This window comes from Cricetulus griseus, chromosome 8 (genome assembly GCF_003668045.3).
Source record: "Cricetulus griseus strain 17A/GY chromosome 8, alternate assembly CriGri-PICRH-1.0, whole genome shotgun sequence".
Lineage (NCBI taxonomy): Eukaryota > Metazoa > Chordata > Mammalia > Rodentia > Cricetidae > Cricetulus > Cricetulus griseus.
The window spans coordinates 90890225-90910950 of NC_048601.1; the positions used below are offsets into that span (position 1 = coordinate 90890225).

The following is a 20726-nucleotide window of genomic DNA, read 5'->3' on the forward strand; positions in this document are numbered from 1 at the left end:
CCCTCACCCATATTCCTGTAAGTAACCCCAATAAAACTCATTGGTTCATCAAGTTGGACTTTGGTCTGTTATGGGATTCCTGTCTGGGGTGAGTAGACATATGTGTTGGTCTCCCCAGGAAAAGTTTTGTCAAACAATAGTCCCACCTCTGACTTGCAGATTTAGTGGGGCAGGAACCATAATTGACCCCTGCTCAGGGACCTGACAGAACAAAGATGAGTTGGGGAGGAGTGAGCACATAGTCCTGGATAAGGATAGCACGGCATGTTGACTGGGGCTGAGAAGCCTGAAATGAGAGCACCCATGGAGGAAATTCCAGTACAGCTGTCATCCCCTGTATGGTGTATGCTCCCATGCCTGTGTTCTACGACAGCACCTGCATGGGTCTTGCTTATGGGTAGTGAGATGTGTAGCTAAGGCTGAGGCATCAGGAGTAGGAGTGTCTGTGGGAGTAATCCCAGGACGGCCATCTTCATCTGTGTGGTGTGGGGTGGCATGCCTGCTGGAGGAGTGGGGTCCACTCGTGAATATGGAGATAACCTGAAAACAGTTGAACACTTAGAGGAAATTTTACAGTCTTTGAGATTATACAGCACGAGTTAAGACGGCGGTGGAGGTTACCTGACATCTCTTGTGTGTAGTTAGCAATTACCTGAGGTGGAGATGGCAGCCAAACAGGAACTTGTTTGTACAGGATCAGTTGCAGCAAGAAAGGGAGATGCAGCCAGTATCCTTTCTGTTAGCCTCTGATTTTGCAGCGAAATTAAATGAAGAAGGGGATGGAAGAGAGGTAGTAAAAGCCATTAAAAATACCCCTCAAGTCTAACCTTCAGGAGAAAAAAAAAGAGGAAAAATCTGTGCAGATGGGTCTTTAACAGGTCCACAGCAAGAAACTAGTGTGATCAGGAAATACTCAGCACTTGACCTGCTGGAGTCTGGGAAGACTTTTAAACAAGCATGGAAAGAGCTGTCTCAGCTTGGCTGGTGAAGCCTTGGAACATGGGAGTGGATGGCATCAGCCTGGCTGTTGTGGAGGCAGAGAACTGAGTCGTGTAACTTCCCATCTCTCCTTAAGGCAAAGGCTCTATAACCTGAGACAGTATGAAGAAAATCAATCCCTAACAGACTGTTAGCAACACTCAGTTATGTCCCTCTGAAGTCCCCATAGATATCAGGAACAAAGGGTCACAGAGGAGGAATGGTACCATTGAGAAAACTAGGAATAAGGGAAGTTGTGTTTGAACCCAGTTCACTGGGACAAATAGAACTATGTTCACAGAGGACTTAAAAGGCTGAGCCTGCAAGGAGCTCAACACCAGTATGGAGCTTTAGTGCCTTTGCCGAGTCCTCTTGTGGGGCAAGACCCTTATAAAGTAGGAAAGGCTTTGGCAGATCTCAGTGACTCAGACCAACATGTAGAGACAGTTCACAAAGCGGTAGAGCAACCTAGAGAAGACAGTGAAATGGTGAAGCAGAGGCAGAGGACGGATGTGACAGGATTAGAGTCGGGCTGGAGTTCCTAAGGAAAAAGCTGACAGAAAGGCACAGTGTGTGCTAAGGAGCTTCTGCCTGAGGGGCAGTTCACAGAAGGCACCCTTGAGAAAATACAGGTGAAGAAGATCAAGTCTGTCCCAGGGTGGGAATCCCCTCAGACTAAGGAGGCCACATTGCCCCCAGCAAAAGGTTATGCTGGGATAGAGACGGTTTGCCCAGTCAGGAACTCCAACAGCCAGGTACGGTCAATGGGCAGGCTAGAGGGATGTGCCAACCCAGGGCCACTCTGACCCAGGGAGCCAGGAGGTGATGGGGGAGGTCCTTCTGTGTATGTGATTGTCTTATTGGGTGATAAATAAAGTACTGTTGGCCAATAGGAAAGCAAGATAGGTGGGACTAGGAGTCAAGGAGGATTCTGGGAAATGTAGTAAAGAAGTCTTGTGATCCAGGCAGGAAGTGACATAGCAGGCAGACTCATATATAAGCAGGGACAAACAGGAAGTCGTTCCCTTGCTCTTCCTCCTGGTCTCTGCTCTGGAGTGGCCATGTGATCCACCGGTAAGAGAGGGTGCCAGCGGAAGGCATCCTTGATAAGTCTTGTAAAATATATAGATTTATGATAATTAAGACTGAGCTAGCATATAAGAAATCCTAGTCATTGGCCAAGCAGTATTTGTACCTAATATAAGTCTCTGTGTTACTTGGGACCTTAATGTGGCAGCTGGCGGAACTCGGGCAGCCTGGCGGAAAGTGCCCACATGGTGGCAGGGCTCAGGTGGCTTTGGAGTAAAGACTTATCATAACAAGGAGGTGCAGCAGGGTCATATTCACCTTTGGTCCCAAGTAGGTCTGAGCAGATTAAGCCGGGCCCACCGAGATTGTCACGTGTGGGGAAATGTAGGGCAGCTCCCAGGAAGAGCTCCAGGATATGGAAACACAATGGCTCATAGGGAAGGGGTAAGGATTACAGAGAGCTATTTAAAACAGCACCTCCTGTCCATGCTTGTGCCCTACCTTGCTCTGTGGAGGAAGCCATTGATACAAATGGATGGAAACTTTCCATTCTGTATTAGAGCTTGCTTATGTTCGACGTTAGTAACTTCTTAGTTATAGGCTTCTGCATTAACTGGCACTTTGAGAATGTCTCACCAAAGTTGTCTTTATTATGGGGTGGTGGTTCAGGATGTGCCTTGTCCTGCTCATGCTCTGGAAATGGTTTTGTTGTATAGATCATGCTAACCTTAGTGTTTTGCAGATTTGGAAATCAGTGGTGGGACAACCATGTACAATGGCACTTCCACCTACTTTACAATCCTACCATGGTTGGGCTAATTAAAAGGAAAAATGGGTTGTTAAAATAATAGCTACAGAGTTTAAATCCAATAGGTGTATCTTACATGGTGGGAAAGGACACTCCCAGGAGCCATAAGGTCATTGAATGAAAACATTAGTGCTGGGGTGGACTCTCTCCTTGTGAGTTGTTGGCCAGGGAGGTCCTTAAGGTCCAGAAAGGCTATTGCTACTGCTGTTGGTTATATGCTAGAACAAGATGGTAAGACCCTATTGCTGAAGACATTACATGTCCATACTTTGACTACAGGGCATGAAGAAATTAAGCTGGAACTGAACTAGAAAACCCTACCCTGCTGACTGGCTTTTATAGTGCCAGAGGGGGCCATGTAGGCTGTTGGTGAACTGTCACCCACATTTCCTGCTTGGCTGTGACCTCTGTGTGTTAAAATACCGACATGCAAGGCAGGATATGCCTGCTTATGCAATAGTAGCTTGGTTATTGTGGTGAGACCAACAGCCTTCTGATGGATTTAAGGCCATTCTACAAGAGAGGATGCAAGCCTGGTATTGTAAGCCAGAACACACCTGTGGTTGGGGCAGTCATAGGCCCCAATTTGGAAGCAACTTCTATGGATTTTCTAGATGGATGTGATGTGCCTGTCAAACTGCCTTTTAAACATGTGTGTTTATGCCCGTAGATCACTGGTGTTATCAGCCTCAACTCATAACCACTGGGGAAGCTCCTGAGATCAAGTGACAGTTGCTGTGATATGGTAGCCATAGGTGGACATCTATAGTCAACCCCTCCAAGGCTCAGAATCATTGCCAAAGAGGGGGGCAGAAAGACTGTAAGGGCAGGAGGAAGGGTGGAATGTGACAGTTTCTTCCTAGATTGAAAATACCTCATCATGCAGGGAAGCTTCTTGTCTGTCCTTGTCTTCCATGCTTCCACCAGGGGGTGAACAGGCTTCCTCTGTCACACACTTCCTCTATCGTGATACATTGTGCTGCCACAGGCTCAAAAGCAAATGTGCCAAGTGACTATGGAAACTTTTCTGCCTCTTCAGTTGCTCCCTCCGCATTGCAACAGTGTGCTGGCTTCCTTCCTTCCTTCCCTCCTTCTTCCTCCCTCCCTCCTCCCTCCCCCACCCTCCTCCCTCCCTCCTCCCTTCCTTCCTTCCCTTGGTATTTGGTCAGAAAGGGCTGGCCTGCCCTGGGTATCAGTGTGCTGTCTAGTTTTTTTTTTTTTTTTTTTTCTATTTATTTATTTCTTATGTGCTTTGGAACCTGAGCCACAGATAGTTGTGAGCTATCTGTCATGTGGGTGCTGGGAGCTGAACCCAGGTCCTCTTGAAGAGCAGCCAGTGCTCTAACCGCTGAGCCATCTCTCCAGCCCCCATGCTGGATAGTTTTATGTCAGACTAGAGGCATTCAGGAACAAATAACCTCAAGTGAGGAAGTGCCCCCACCAGATCAGCCTGTGGGCAAGTCTATGGGGCATTTTCCTGATTGATGATTGATTAGTGTGGGCCCAGCCCACTGAGGGCACTGCCACGCTGGGCCTGTGTTTCTGGATGGTATAAGAAAGCAGGCTGACAGACACACGGTGGGTGGGGTGGTGGTCTATGCCCTGTTCCAAGACTTTGAAGATCCCCCATGGAAGGCCTCATCCTCCCTGGGGAGCAGAAAGGGGTTAGGATAGGAGGTCGTTGGGGGCAGGGGAGGAGGAGAGGGAGAGGGAACTGAGATTGACATGTAAAAGAAAAGAAGCTTGTTTCTAATTTAAAGAAAAAGAGAGAGAGAGAGAGAGAGAGAGGGAGGGAGGGAGGGAGGGAAGGAAGGAAGGAAGGAAGGAAGGAAGGAAGGAAGGAAGGAAGGAAGAAAGAAAGCAGGCTGAGCAAGCAGGGTGGGGTGGGGTGGGTGAGTGGGAGGGTGGGGGGAACAAGCCAGTAAGCAGGGTTTCTCCCTGGCATCAGCTCCTGCCTCCCTCTGGGTTTCTGCAATGGAGTTTCTGCTGGACTTCCTTTGATAATGGAAATGGAATGTGGAAATGGAAACCAAAATTTAACTCTTTCCTTCCCGAGTAGCCTTTGGCCGTGATGTTATTTCATGGCCATAAAAACTAAAACACACAGCTACTCATAACAAAACAACCCTGAGACAGAATGCGCGCTAACTTTGTTGAATAGGTGAGGAAAATTTGCTTGGGGACAGTTGAATGACTCACCCCAGGGGTGAATGGCTGTGGGGTGTGGACTTGTTACTTCCACATGGCCCTTCAGCCCAGTGAGCTCTCTTGCTCTGCAAACACTTACCATGTTTGTGTGCTCTACTCATGCTCTCCCAATACCACACAATAGATTTAACTTTAGAAGGGTTACGAGCAATATAGAAAAGCTGTGGTCATAGTGCAGAGAGCTCTTATCTGCCCTAACCAAGTTTTTCTGGTTAGTAATGTCTTAACGTTATCAAACCAATGAGCTGGTGCTGACATAGTAATACTGAATGTCCTGCTGCTTGTTCTAGTGTTCCTACCAGGTTTCCATATTACGTTAAATTGCTGTGTCTCCCGGGCTGGGCTCCTCTTGACTGGCACAGTTCTTAGTGTGTTTTGTGCTGCTATAACTGAAAAAAAAAAAAAAAAAACAAAACTTAGGTTATTTATTTATTTACTTTAAATTTTATCTTATCTGTATGAGTGTTTAACCTATGTAAAAGCTGTGTGCAGTGATACATATAAGTCCCAGAGCTTTGGAGGAGAGACAGGCAGATCCTTGGGGCTTATAGGCCATCCTGCCAGCTGAACTCCATGTTCAGTGAGATACCCCATTTCAAAAAATAAGATGGAGAGCAATGGAGGGCGACATTTGTTATCAATCTCTGATGTGTACACATGCGTGCACACATGCATCGGTGTACATACACACAGACATGTGTATGGTGCACACAGAGAGATTAGCTTATTTATGAAGAGGAGAAATCTATCCTTGTATAATTATAGGAGGCCTGGATACCCAGATCAAGGTGCTGCCATCTGATGTGGCCTTACTGCACCCTCACACTGTGGAAGGACAAGCCAGAGAATCGACTCTTGGAAATCCTTAAAACAATCCATTCACAATGGCTGTGTTTTCATGACCAAACAGCTCCCACAGCCCACCCTCCATGATTTGAGAAGGGTGGCTGTGATTTATGGAATGGCTGCCACTGGGCTTGGTGATCCTCATGTGTTTGAGGAGGAAGGCTCACAGAGGTCACGTGGCTTTCTCATGATGTCCTGTGGAGCTTATGTGCTGCCAGGACATGCATTTCTGTGCCTGGTGCATCCTGAGGGTGTGGAGACCTGTTTTGCCTCCTAGAGGGTAGAGGATCTGGCTAAGTGTCCTGGCATTTGTCTGTATGGATGATTTTTCTTTTCTTTCTTTTTTTTTATTCCATCACTCAGTACTTACTACACATCACTGTGAACACATGGACGTTTTTTACTTGAGATTATAATCCAGGAGCACTGGGTTTCCTATTTCTGAGTTCCAGCCATGAAGAACTTCATCAGCTGCCTACCATTTACCTTTGATGTACGTCTATCATGTGACTTCCCTTACTGGTGTCCTTTCTGCTGTTCCAGGTGCTCCCGGTGCTCCTGGGTCATCTGTGTATTCTCTGTCTCTGTGCCAGAGTCATCTGGCTGTAAAGTTGGTCCTGGTTTATCAAGTCCACTTTACCACCCACCACCTGGATCATGACGCACAGTGACAACCACTGATCTGTTTGTGCCCATCCCCATGTAAAAGAGAAGAAACCTGGACCTTTGAAAGAGGCAGCTAATCTAAGACCACCCCCAGGTGGCCAGGACTACATCCTGGGCATCCAGCCCTGTGCCCTTCATATAACTGTATCAGCTCATGCTTCCATTGTGGTCCAGGTTCAGCATACCAGCAACCCATTCAGGTCACTGGGTGAGCCAATCAGATGTGAATTCTCTTGCATGTGCCCAGGGCAGGGCCCGCAGAGGTGCTGGCATGTTCTGTGTGGAGGCTGCTGACACAGATCTGTGCTCTCCAGCCTGGAGAGGATTTTGTAATGTGAACACATTACAAACACGCAGACTGAGTCCGGATGTGACAGCACTGGTGGCCGGCTTGCCCACATGGCTGGCCGGGCTTCAGTGGGGAGGTGGGCCAAAGAGAAGCTCTAGAGTCCAGTCTAGACAGCGGTGAGCCACCTTGTGGGTGTTGGGAATTGAACCCAGGTTCTTTGGTAGAGCAGCCAGTGCTCTTAACCAGTGAGCCATCTCTTCAGCCCCCGACATTTTTCTTTTTGAGAGAGTAAATAATATAGCCACCACAAGGCTCCGCAGATTCAGAGGCTAATACATGACAAGCTTATTTGGTATTGATTTTTCAGTGTGTTCCGTTTCAAAATACTGCTATTTTTTATTTTTATTATTTATGTTTATAATCAAGGCTGGCTGGACTATCTGGATGAAGAATTGATCCTTTAAAAGTTTTAAAAGGAATGAGGAAGCAATAATCTCTGAGGCCATCTGTTTGCAAATTTAGTATCAGAACAATAAAAAAAAAAGCTTTTGGTTTATGTTGCTAAAACAGTCATAGGAGGGTTAGCTTCAGATAGAGGAGGGTCTGGGTGTCCAACCTTTGCTGCCCTGTTTATTGCCGCAGACTGTCTGTTTTCATCTGGGTTTGTTCTCAGGCAGGCTTTCTCCAGGGGAGTGCCTAACAGGGAGCGATCCATATGGTTGGATCCATACTTACTTGTGGGTTGTTGGTTGTTGGTTGTTGCCTGGGTCATGGACCTAGTCCATATCACTCAATGGGACCAGGATTGTCAGGGAAGACACTGGCCAGGCAAGGGTCAGATGTGTGGTATGTAATTATGGAAAGACCGAGGCATTGGTATCAAAAGGAGGAGTTAGCAGATCATTTCTGATTGATTTTGGCCACCATTAGGACAGACAGTTTGCTATTGGGCAAAGGAATGTAACTTTGATCTTCACTTTTCCTTCTATAACATGCTTGGTATAGATCATTAGATTAAAAACTAACATGAATCAAGAACTATTAGTTCCGGATTTTAAAATATTGTGAAGTCTGACAGTTTGAATACTTTGCTTGTCCTTGTTATACTTGTCTCCTGCAAATTTCACTGTATCTTAGTGACAGAGACAAGGTGACAGACATCTAGGGATGTAACTAAAACCATGGCTGCATCCTCTCTCTTTCCTCTTGGAGCAACACCTACTGAGGGATGCATCCATGCAAACGAGTTTGGTCCATTGACCAATAGGATCTGGAAGGAATGTTGCCACCTCCTAGTACAGCAGGAAGAGGCAGGTCACCTCCTTCTGGTGGTTGCCTGGATGCACAAGCTTTGTTCATTTTCTCCCTCCTGAGTCCTTGGCAGTCAAATTCAAAATGAATTGGATAGTTCAAAAGAGAAGCCTTGGGGTCTGTTCATGACCTCAGAGAACCTGATATTTCTATATTTTCTAGATAAGTATGAACAATCTTTTTTAAAAAAATCTGTCCTCACTTTCATTGTGCATTGGTTTTGTTTTGTCCAGTTTCTCTGCTTATTTTAAGCCCTGCTGGCTTGGTTCATAACATCATGTCTTTGTGTGTGTGTGTGTGTTTTTTTCCTTTTTTTTAATTTTCAAAATAATTGTATCTGGGCTATGGTCAGGATTCACAAAACCCCTTTGATTACATGTCTCATCCATTTATGCAGCACCCATGCCTTTGTATTTTGAGAATATTTTTAGAAATCTAATGAGGCGGAAGGATTTGTGTACCATTTCCCTTAGCTTCCCTCTGTTCAGACACCTGCGCTTGCCAATAATTACCACGCCTGTGGTTCACATTCTTTCGTTCTCTGTCTGTTGTGCAGTGTTTTAAAACAATATTGGGGGGAAAGCTGGGTGCGGAGGCATATATCTCCATTGGAGAAATAGTTTTTTTTCCCCCCATGGTAGTTCAACAGAAGATGCCTCTAAAGAATAAAAGCTATTTGAGACCATTTCAAGGACAGTATTGTCTTTTCATCTTTTTCTGTCACCCTTACTATATAGTCTACCTCTTTTGGTCATCTTGTTTCTTAATAAAAAAGAATGCTGTTTGTGACTCCTTTGTTTTTTTCAGAAGTAGGAAATTGCTTTGTGTGACATCTCTTGACAGTAGGTTCTTGGGTGAAACCAGTGTGAGCCAACTGGGTGACAGTCACCACAGCATTTAAAAATCATTTATTCATGAAAGGCATTTTCCTCTCTGCAAAGAAGGGATAGGATTGCTGTGGACTTCGAATGGCAGTCAAACCACTGAACTGTTAGTTCATAACATCCACAGGAGCGTGCTCTGTCTCCTGGTCGCATCACAATAACCAGATGAAGCAACCCACTTTTCAGAGAAGGAAGCTCAGATCCAGTTTTAAGACAATTTGCCTGAAATCATTCAGTGGCTGATATTATAATTGAGAACATTAAGTGGCCTGCTCAAGAGGTAACTTCATTTACCACGTGCATATTAAAAGATAAAAGGCAAAACTCTCAAGCACTTTTTAGATGAAATGAACTCATACCAAATGATAGTAACGATTGGAGTGGGTTTTCTCCAGATCGATGACTCAATGTCTGCTCACCTTGTTACTGCCACAAGCCACTCGCAGCTCTTCAACCTACACTAGGGTCTGGTTTCACACTTATTATCACTGAACAGCAAATTTGGAATTTATTAAGAAGTGGCTGAAGGTGTGGTGACTTTTTGCTTGCTGCCGTGTGTGGATGGGGGCAGGGAGCCTGATGGGAAAGCGATTTCTTTCCCAAACCTTAGAGTGGTGGCAATTTGCTTTCCCTTTTTCCTTTTCAGGTCTGCCCTGTCCCAGCAAAGACCAAGAGATTAATGCAACATTGATAACCCCGCCACCACCACTTCTTTCAGAAGCACCGAATTATTCAGATATAGTCACTGGAACTTTCTGGAATGCTTTAATGGCAGCTCTACTGACTTGATATTTGCCCTTGGTAGCACGGGGCAAAGCAGATAGGATGAATTAATTCCAGTTATATTAATGAGCAAGAAGAATTGTGGGAGTGGGAAATGTACTCAGCAGCTCACCGCTTTCACTGGTGAAGCAGATGGTGAACCAGGGACTGGAAATGCAGTAGAACAAAGGGAACCTCTGTTAACGAGATTTCAGCCAGCCGGAGGACCATGAGGAGAAAGTGATGCTGGAAGGCTGGAAGAACTAAGAGGGGGAAAAGCTAGATTTTCCCTCTAAAGAAAGAAAATAGTGTATCTGCAGTGAAGAAGGCATCTTTATTCCTGTCAGGAAACTCTGTAAGTACCTTAAAGACAGATGCTAGGGTCACAAAGTGCAAGGAAAGTTCAAATTCCAGGGAGAGGCAGAGTATCTGAAGGTTTTAGGTCTAACCATCGCTTTATAAAGCGATGGCTTGCCTTCCAAGGGAGCTTGTGTGTCGGTGCCTTCCTGTGGGATTGTGGTTGGGAGGCACGAGCTAGTAGGTGATGCATTTTTATCCTTCAGTTTTCATGAATGCATCAGATGAACAGGAGGGGGGTAAAGCCAGGGTAGAGAAAAATGATGAAGGATTGTGTTTTAAAACTTAGTTGTATTCTAGTCTGACTGGCTTGATGGTTTGGGGAAAAATAAAATAATTGTATCTGCTGTGTGTCGCCCAGATGTAGCTGCATCTGGAAAGAACAGAAAAGGACTGGTTAGCTGGGGGTGTGGCAGGGCCAGCGATCAGCTGGGGACAGGCTTGACAGTGCTTTTCTTCCAGGGAGATTTTACTGAAGCCTTGAGACCCAGTGTGTGACACTACAAAGTAGGGTCCTGGATGGTGATAGGAGCCACCTCAGCTTCATATCCAGATGTTGACTGTGGTTCCCTCATACTCTGGGAGCATAAGGTAGTGTTTATCATGATGGCTGTTCTTGGTCTTGGTAGAAGTGCACGCATTAGTGACCTGGAATGTGAGGTGGGAATTACACCCTGACAGTTGGCAGTTGGCAAGCCCAGTGGATAAGCTGGAGACAGTTGGGAAACTACCTGATGCCATAGCTATACATGCAGGATCTTCAAGTAGGGTCAAGAACAAATTTGAATAAAACTGCTTGTGGTTGCATGTTTAAAGAATATCCATTATGTTTTCATTTATTGTATGCCTGTGAATTCAGTGCCCTGTCCCTTGTAGGTCCTAGGAGTGTGACAGGGATGTGTAACCTTCACATTATAAACAGACAGGTATGTGTGTCAAGTCTAATAAATGCTATGGAGGACATTAGAGAAGAGATGAGACTTTGGGGGGTATTTAGCAGAACAAGAGTTGACATTCAATTTTAATTAAGATGGTCAAAGGCCTCTTTATTAAGGGGCCATTTAAGCAGATATCTGAAGAGACCGATCACATGTCTCAGAAATGTGTGATTGGTAGAGGAAATAAAAAATCCAAAGGCTCCAAGGCCACTCCAAAGTCCAGCGGCTCAGCCCAAAGCAGGGAGAGTGACTAGAATAGAAGGTCTGTAAGATGAAATTATGTCTGTCTTGCTGACAGACTCTATGTCCTCAACATGCCATCCAAGGACTTAGCATATTTTTGTTGATGAAATACATGAATCCCAAAATGACACAGGAATGAGTATCCATTTACATCATGGGAAAATTCTAGTTTTTTGCCTTATTGGTAGTGACCATAAGCTGGGAAATTTGCTGGCTTTAAGAATATTTATGAATAAGAGTTATAACAGTAATTTAATTACAAATAACTTGTTGGAAGCCTCTGTTGTGCCAGGTATTGTTAAATGTTGGCAGTCTGTACATAGTCCACAACACCCCTGTTCTACCAGGCTATCTATGTGTAAGATACATTGCAGAACTTTAGATTACATTTCCTTACCTGCTATGTGGTCAGACCCTCCTCTCTCTCTCAGATCCATCCCTTGGCACCAGAGCAGGGACTTGTAGTGAGGCCCAATTACCAGAGTTCATTTGGTGCTTCCTATGTTCTTGCCAAAGATCCTTCAAAGTGTCTTTTGTCCTTATTTTTAAGTCTTATTTTTAAAATTAATTAATTAACTTAGATATAGTGTCTCGATGTGCAGCCCTACTAGCTGGGAACTCTCTATGTAGACGAGGCTGACCTTGAACTCACAGCTACCTACCTGCCTCAGCCTCCCCAGTGTTGGAATCGAGTGTTGGCCCACCAGGCTTGAATCTATCTTTGTAATTTTTAGAAACATAGTTTGGTCATTATGTTCCTGCTAAAATCTTACAGTTTTGAGACACAGAAGGACTTTTTAAAAATCTGTATAATCCTTTGCTTACATGTATGTCTGTAAACCATATGTGTGCCTGGTGACTGCAAAGCCAGAAGAAGGCGTCAGATTCCTTGGAACTGGAGTTATAAGTGGTTGTGAGTTGCTATGTGTGTTCTGGGAACCAAATCCAGGTCCCCTGCATCCCTTACAGGGCCTTCTGGCTGTATTATAACATTGCAGAGAGCTTCGTGTATCAAGTGGTCATTAATAACCCTTATTACCTCCTCAAACCCCAGTTACCATTCTGTAGTTTACCTTCAAAGAGCAGTAACATGAATTTCTAGATTGTTCCCAGGACATTCAAACTGAAACTGATCTTAGCCTTTGGTTCTTTGTACTGTGCTGTTAGGTAGACTTTAAGACATTATTATTATTTTATTTATTTAGGTAGGAGGTAGGTCACGGAGGTGTGCAGAAATCACTATCCCTATGTCTGTTCCTGTCTCAGTTACTTTTCTGCTGCTGTGATAAACCACCACGACCAAGGAAGCTGGGCTCATGGTGCCTAGAGGCCAGTGTCCACCATGGCTGGTAGCATCCCAGCAAGTGGCAGGATAGGGAAGGGGCAGGGAGCTGAGGGTGCACATCTTTCACTGCAGACATGAAGCAGAGAGAGCACACTAAAATTAGGGCAAGGCTCTGAACTCTCAAAGCCCCCTCCTGTGACGTACGTGCTCTGCGCCTCCTAGACGTCTCCAAATAGTGCCACCAGCTGGAGACCAAGTGTCCAAATGTCTGAACCTTTGGGGGACACCCAACCCCCTCTCCAGGTTCTTTCTCACTGCTGTGATAAAATATATGACAGAAGCAACTTGCTGGAGGAAGGGTTTGTTTTGTTTTTAAAGGGAATTCATCATGCCAAAGAAGGCATGGTGATGGGGGTATACCACAGTGGCTTGATCACATTTCATTAAATAACCAGGAATCAGAGAGCTGTAGCCTGTAACCAGAGGCAGGTATAGCCTTCAGAGTCTTCTTCCCCAACCCCTTAGGGGCCTACAATACCACATCCCAGAGGGTGTCTGACTTCCTAAAATTGTGTCACCAAGCTGGAGACCAGCTGCTCAAACTCTGACCCAGTGAGGACACAATTTGTATTTAAGCTGTGACACACCCTGTAGCTTTTTTGTTTGTTTTCATTGCCGAGCTATGTGAGTGACTGGCCAAAAGTATCGAGTTCATAGAGTTGGAGTGGAGAGAGCACTTGCCTGTCTAAATAATTTCTTCACAGCTGATCTGCCCAGGCTAAGTGTGTCTCTAGTGAACGTTTATGTGCATTCCAGGCATGGAAATGGTTCTTGGCTTATGAGTAGTGATAAAGCCGCCGTCATTACACAGGCGTTTTCGAGCTATTTTGGTTTGATGGCTTACCTTGGGACTCTATGTCCTTATGGAGAAAGGATTAAAAGGTAACTCAGTCTTGATGAAGAGTATAATAACTTGATGTCTAAAGATTCTTTAAATTGAGTAATAATAATAATAATAATAATAATAATAATAATAATAATAATAATAATAATAATAATAAGCCCGAGTGTTTGGGTAGACAGATTGTTCACAAAGCAGTATGTGAACTCCCGGGGCTTGGGATGTGCTTCACCTGAGTCACTGTGTATTTGAGCCGTGTTGTTAATTTGTTTCTCATGAAACCTGGGGTTTTTGGATGAAGCAGAGTGGAATAAATGCTGTGAAAGTGGGAGAAGGGTGCTTTGTGAGGGGAAACTTCATGTGTCTGTCTGTCTGTCTGAGCCTTCCTGCTCCCACACCCCTTCTCTTGAGTGTGGTCAGCATCTGTGAAGCCTCCCCGCCCCCACACAGTTTTTCCTTCTTGACTCTTACACTGATTAGAATGAGGATTATTTCCTTCACGAGCTTTGGTTTCCAGCCTGGATACACACTATGCTCTAGGTCATGTCATGGAACATTTAAAGGAGTGTCAAGTAGCACTGGTCATGTTTTAAATGAAGTCTCATTGCCTTGAGCCAAAGTGACTTGCTGTTTTCTTTCATTCATCCATTCCATGCATCTTTGCATTGGTTCATTTAGCATTTATTATTTGCACTGTGTAAGGACCTTCCATAGACAGTGGGGGTCAGTTCCTAACACCCTTCTACCAAATATATTCCTTGGCTCTGAACCACTTAGTCAGGATGAAAGCTTGCTCTTTCCTAATGTGCTTAATTCTTTTTTATTTTCTTCTGAGAATCTGCTTGGTTTTCATACTGAGAGGCATGACAGCCCTTGCTTAGTAAATGTCTATTTAAGAGGAATATTAAGAGTTTGGCCACCATTCAGCAGACACTCAGTACTTTAACAGGAGACATTGAAACTCAACTTGTGAGCAACCTTTCCTGCAGAGATGGGAATAAGAACCTGCTGGCATCATTTTCCTGTAAAGAAGCCAGCCTGGGGAAGAGTCATTTGGTTTGGAAAGATAGGTGCTAGCTCCCCAGCAGAGCTGACAAAGGCTGCATCTCAGCAATGTAGTCACAGATGGTTGCCTGAGCAATTGGAATGCTGAAGGGAAAGTACTCCAGGGGTATGATGTCTAGAAAGGCCAGCGTCATTTAGATGAGTTCTGGGGAAGAGGTCAGGGGTTGGTGTATTTACAGTTTCATCTAATGACTGTATGTTGTCGGGGCCAGGGAGCCCTGATATGAGCTAACCATATTCTTCATCAGGGAGATGCAAGGCCCAGACCTGAGAACATTGAAGGATTGTTCCATGAATTGCATCCAGCTGGGGGAATCATTTGAGCACTTAATGTTCCAAGGTGGCTTGTGTAAGAACAACATTCATCTAATTTCAGCTTATTCTCCAAGGATGCTGACAATAGCTGGTTTGGGCATGAAAAGTTAGGCTGTACTGTCTGATGTTGCCAGTGTACTAAACCAAACATCCAAAGAGTTGATAACAGCTGTTGTGGTTAGTGGTTATGTGACACTGGCTGAATCTGGGAGCCTCATGAACTTGAACTTCCTCATCCTTAAAGCCAGAGGTTGGACTCTTTAAACTTCCTAGCTTACCCATTACTATCCTCGCTGAATAGAACTGTCTGCATCAGTCTAGTGTCTGAGTGGTTCAGGTGTCTCTCCAAGACCGTAGTCTTGTTGAAGCTCCTTGTTCAGTGTTCCAACAAGTAGACCAGACAAGGGCCCTCCACATTCTCTCCTGTCCTTCCTTTTCATTGTTTTCTGATACAAAACACTTAATCCCATCCTGAGGAAGTGTTGCCATCAATGTTCCCAAAGCTCCCTCCATTCTTGCTTGTGTCAGAGTAAATGAGTCTTGTGCTTAGAACAAAAATGAAAGCATTTGCAATCTCCGGCAGTGTTTATTCACTGGAGCCCAGTGTGCTGTGGGTGTCCCACTCAATTCTAGAGACTGCACAGCAGGCCTGTGTCTAAAGTGTTTGGTCCTGCTTATATTTGCTTGCTTAGACCAAAATTAATAGGAAGATTCTCTTGCAAACCTTGAGGGTTATTCCCCTGTGGTGCTTTGTCTTTCTTCCTTTTTTTTTTTTTTTTAAATCAGTTTTTACTGGGAAGAAAAGTAAAGAATACTTTCTCTCTGAGCTTAGCACTTTCTGGGGAAAAAGAAAAAAGAGCGTCCATGTGTGTCCTCTCCATAATTAATGTTAACTTTGGTTTTTCTTACCAAATTTCTTTCCAAGCTTTCATGATGTTTTTGTATTTTTTATTGCACTCATAGTCATGGACTTACATGCATGTATCTGATATCAGTGTGACTTTTGGTTCACCCTTACAGTCCATGCCCACTAGTTAACCAGAAGGGATACATCAAGCTCAATATAAATTCTTTATTCATTACTAAAAAACGTATTTTTGCTTTTTACTTGAGCAAGTAGTTACCTTTTGTTTGTCCAGAATCCAGAGAAAGAAACAACCCGAGAATGAATTTACACTGAGCTGTTGGAGAGGATGTCCGCATGAGTTCCTGACTTCTTCCCATAGTCTCAAGTGTCTTCATCTCTATTTTTCCCATGTTCTATTTCCTGGGACCACAAGCACTGGAAATGAATAATAAAATCTTTAAATTGGGCTTTCATCGGGAGAAATTGTTGACTTGGCTATTAAACTAGCAGATGGTAATTACGGGGGCATGTATATCACCTTTACTAATGAAGTTCCAAGAGGCCCGGGCTGTAGTGTAAGCTCGTGTACCTGCTGCATTGCTAAGCCCTGGGTTCACTCCCCCAAAATAGAAATTTGAAGCTTGTCTTTGTATAAGATGAAACTCAGAAGTACTTTGCAACCCAGGCTCCTGAGATTTGGTGACTTGACTTTCAGTTTTCACGTTGACTTCGAGGTGTGCTTCGTGAAGACCCACGTCCTAGGTTTCATAACTTGCAAAGCCCAGCAGAGCAGACCTGCTCTACAATGCCTGCCCTCTTGCCTTGCATCCTTCTTGTTGTCAGCCAAGGAACTTAAAACGTGTTTTCTGGCTGAACTCACTTGATTCTGCTTTTCCCTTTTTGGGAACTTTGGTGAGTTTAGTTTTTATCTGTCTGTGTTGGATTTCAGTTGTTATCAGGACTTAAATGACTATCGATGCAAACATTTTTGATTCTGTAGAAACCATTCTTTACCACCACCACCCTCGTGTGTGTGTGTGTGTGTGTGTGTGTGTGTGTGTGTGTGTGTGTTAAGGTGTTTGTTTTTTTTCCTGGTAAAGAGACAAGATGTGACAAAGTCATTATCCATTTCCTTAGGAAGTGTTTTGCTGCCTGTCTGTACTGTTACAGAGTAAATGATTATTTTTGGCCTGGCATAGAAAGCTAATAATTTACAATAGAATTTCGTTGGAAAATAGATCTCAAATTCCAGGCAGTAGATTTGCATGCATACCTTTGACTCATAAGGCATTACTTGTTAAATAGTTGACTACAGCTGGGGCTTTGTTTTGGTTCCCTCAAGTTTGCCCTAGTTTGGTTTCATGAAAGAAGAGCCTGAAGCAAGGATTTGAGTGCAGGTAATTTTGTTTTGTTTTCTTATGATCCCAAGAAGGTGGGGTGAAGGTCAGAGAACTGTTGCCAGCAGAGTGTGTTGTGAAGGTTGGTGCTATGGACAACGTGACTCTGCCCCTGGATTCCTCTTTCTGCTTGATGGGAGCTGGGACATTTATAGCTACACCATAGCCTTCAGTTAGGCTGTGCTCTTGACCACTTGCATTTCCATACTTCCATACTTGCTTTCTAGCTAAGTTGGCAACTCTGTCCCAGAGAAGGAAAAAAGAAGCCTTGTGCTGCCTGTGGTGTGAGCTTTCAGCTGTGGTTGAAATCAGCCAAGGTTGATGGGATAAGACAAGAGCCATCCTGAGCATTGTTCTCACTAGCCCCTATCAGGGGTTGATTGTGTGCAGAACAGTCAGCCATTTCCCTGAACCGAAACTATGTTTATTTCAAGAACACTACTTAAATACAACTAGGAAAGGAAATATACAACATCAATGATAGATATGCTGATTTGTGAGCCACGGTGGTCATTCACGTGTGACGCACCCTATATCAAAAACAGTAGAATGTGGACAAAGCAGATTCAAGAACTGATGAAGCCTGTCATAGGGTGTGTGAGAGGACACTGCGCCTGTGTGCCTGCATGTCTCATCATGGAAGGATATTGGAAATGAATTAAGTGTTGTATCATAGTGTGTTAAGCATGATGGCACGGTTGTGAAGAACCATTGGTAAGTCCTAGGTGGATTCACAACCATATTGCAGACATTAATTCTCCACAGCATGGTGGATTTACTACAGGTGACAGTGTACATGGTACCACGAAGCTGAGAAAGAAGTAGAGAAGTAGAGGCTGGGAGAAATCATGGTTTATCCAGCCTTTTAGTGAATCATTGACAACGTATGTGGGTCAGATCTAGTGGCTGTTGTTCAGATGCTTGTGTTGCTGTTGCCCTGAGCAGAACAGGGGTCATTGGAACAGCTGGCTTTCTTCAGTGAGTCACTCACAGCCATATACTCAGTATACACAGAAAATATTTTTTCCTGCTGCCATCCCTCACTTGCCCTCTCAATGGCAGTACTTCTAGCTTCTGCTGCATCCTTGGTGACTAAGGAGGTAGCCCTTAGTGAGACCATCTTCAACATTAGATCTGGTAGACGTGCACTCAGTACAGGTAGAGAATCAAGATCCTGGGAAGTTATTTGTACAAAGATGAAGACAGCCATAGGTGGATAAGAAATAGTCCCTTGGGGTTGGAAGAGGGGATCACAAGTATCATTGAGTGTGCCAAGCCTCTGCTGCTGCAAAGGTCACAACTTCCATGGCAGACATCATTTTGCCTCTGAAAGTTCCTTCAGTTGTGGTTTTTTTTTTGTTTGTGATAAAGTAAGTCTGGGACTTTCATGGCTACCCATAAGCCTTATCCCTACCTTCTGAAGTAGAATAACTCAGATGTCTTCTCAGTAGGTGTGCGTCAACAGTTGGTTCCTCTGAGTTAGAGGAAGTCAGTGTCTTCTGTTCAACAGTACATCAAATAATGGAAAATAGCAACTTTGCCTTCTCTCTCTTCTCTTAAGCCTCTTTTGGGGGGTGGAGAGAGTGTTTTGAGACACTGTCTCACTACATAACACTGGGCTATCCTGGAACTCACAGAGACCCACATGCCTCCCAAATTCTGGGATTAAAGGCATGCGCTACTATACCTGGCAAGACTTTTTGTTTAGGTCAATGTTCCCAGACAGGAAGCCAAAACAAAGTTGCATGTGTGTGTCTCTCCTTAGCACTCAGGGAAGCTATGACCTTAATCCATCCTTCTGTCAGCTTCAGCTCAAGTTTCTCTAAGGGTCTGTGAGTTTGCTGTATGATATTTGGAACACTGAATTTTAAAAGACAACTATTCTTAGTGTTTAATGTCTGATATAACCTCCTATATTTCGAAACACACTGATGAATGGAAAGTACGTCTATTGTGAAACCATTAGCACCCATCCCAGAATCTGGCACAGGAGAAACAGGAAGTAAATCTTGTAACGTGAGATACTTGGCTCAGCAGGCCCTGTGGCCCTTGAGCCCCAAATAAATACATGGACGCTAATGAAACTATTGGCTGGTGACTAGGGTTTCTTGTTGGCTTGGTCTATCTTAATTATTAACCCATTACTATTAATCTAAGTATTTCCATGTGGTCTTATCTTACTGGGGAATTCCAGACCTGTGCCTCTTTTGCCTGCTACATGATGACTGCTCAGTGTCTCCACAGAGAAGAGAGCCATTTCCTGCTTGTCCCTGCTTATATTCTGATTCTGCCCAGCTACATCACTTCCTGTTTGACCAATCAGCCAATCAGTGTTTTATTCATTAACCAATAAGACAAACATATACACAGAAGAACATTCCCCATCATCTCCTCTTTTCTGTCTAAATAAAAAGAAGGGTTTTAGCTTTAACATAGTAAAATTATATATAACAAAACAGTTATCAAGTAAGAACTATAGTTACAATATTTAGTACATTAACATTCATCAAGATTCAAAGAAAATATTCTATCATCTATCCTATCTTTGTGAGTCTAACATCTTATATGTAGCTTATCTTTTATCCCAACTAAGGAAAACTATAACCATAACTATCTGTCTTAAACTCCATCAAAGACTAGAGAAGGATAATATATAAACTCTAGAACTGACAGAGACATCTCGCTACCTGGACAGTCATGTTGTAATGTTGGGGCATCCATCTTCAGCCCATAGGCCTAGTGTGTCTGACAGACTTCTCAGTGAAGCAGGAAATTTTAAACTGTCCACCTGTATTGGCAGTTTGTCAGTCACTTTTCTCTGTGTCCTGAAGTATGTCTGGCAGACTCTTCCATGAAGCAGGAACCCTTTAGGACTTTCCCATCAAGTTCAGCAGTCACTGTCCTGGGGTCCTGCATGTCCAGTTTATCAAACAGTCCAAGCAAGAGCAGTTTCTTGCCCAAATGACTAGTTTCGTCGTATTGAAAGCAAACTCCATAACGAGTTTCTTCGATGCCCATCTTCCTCTATGAAGTAACTGGTGTTGCCAGGAGCAGGTGTGTCTCATAGTCATGAAAAACCCTAAACCATTTTAAACGCCATATTCTGAAGGTCTTTGAAAGGTTTGAAGACTATCCATCTTATATATCTCTGCATATCTAGAAAACCTAACTAACCTAACTATAAGCTTTGACTATCATAGGTGACTACAATCTGTGTTTAATTATACATTACATTTTTAAAAGAGCTGTATAAATGCAATATCTAAACAAGAGGAGAAACGTACATATAACAAAATTGACCTTAAATTTGTATCAATAAATCAAAATCCATACCAATACAAGCTATTCATTTCTATATCAGAATCCATATACATAAATGTTCATACATATGTATTATATGCATATATGTGTGTGTATGCATACATGTATATATGCATATAAACACATACATATAAACACATATACACATGCATAAATATATACCCACACATTACACACACATATATATATACATACACACATTCACACATTTATATATACATATATATGCATATGCCCAAGCACATACATACATACATTTATGCTAACATACATAGA

General features: G+C 43.7%; 1 protein-coding gene across 5 annotated transcripts in view; it reads left to right on the forward strand.

Annotated features, from left to right (window-relative positions):
• The window catches only part of Osbpl3 (oxysterol binding protein like 3), a 167788-nt gene that overhangs the window by 13912 nt on the left and 133150 nt on the right, over nt 1–20726 (forward strand). For 2 of the 5 annotated variants that reach the window (XM_035448775.1, XM_035448777.1), the window contains 2 exons: nt 9666–10136; nt 10601–10729. The exons of the other annotated variants lie outside the window; for them this stretch is intronic. The gene's annotated coding sequence lies outside the window, so the exon portion shown is untranslated. The remainder of the gene's footprint in view (nt 1–9665; nt 10137–10600; nt 10730–20726) is intronic. 5 annotated transcript variants of the gene reach the window in all.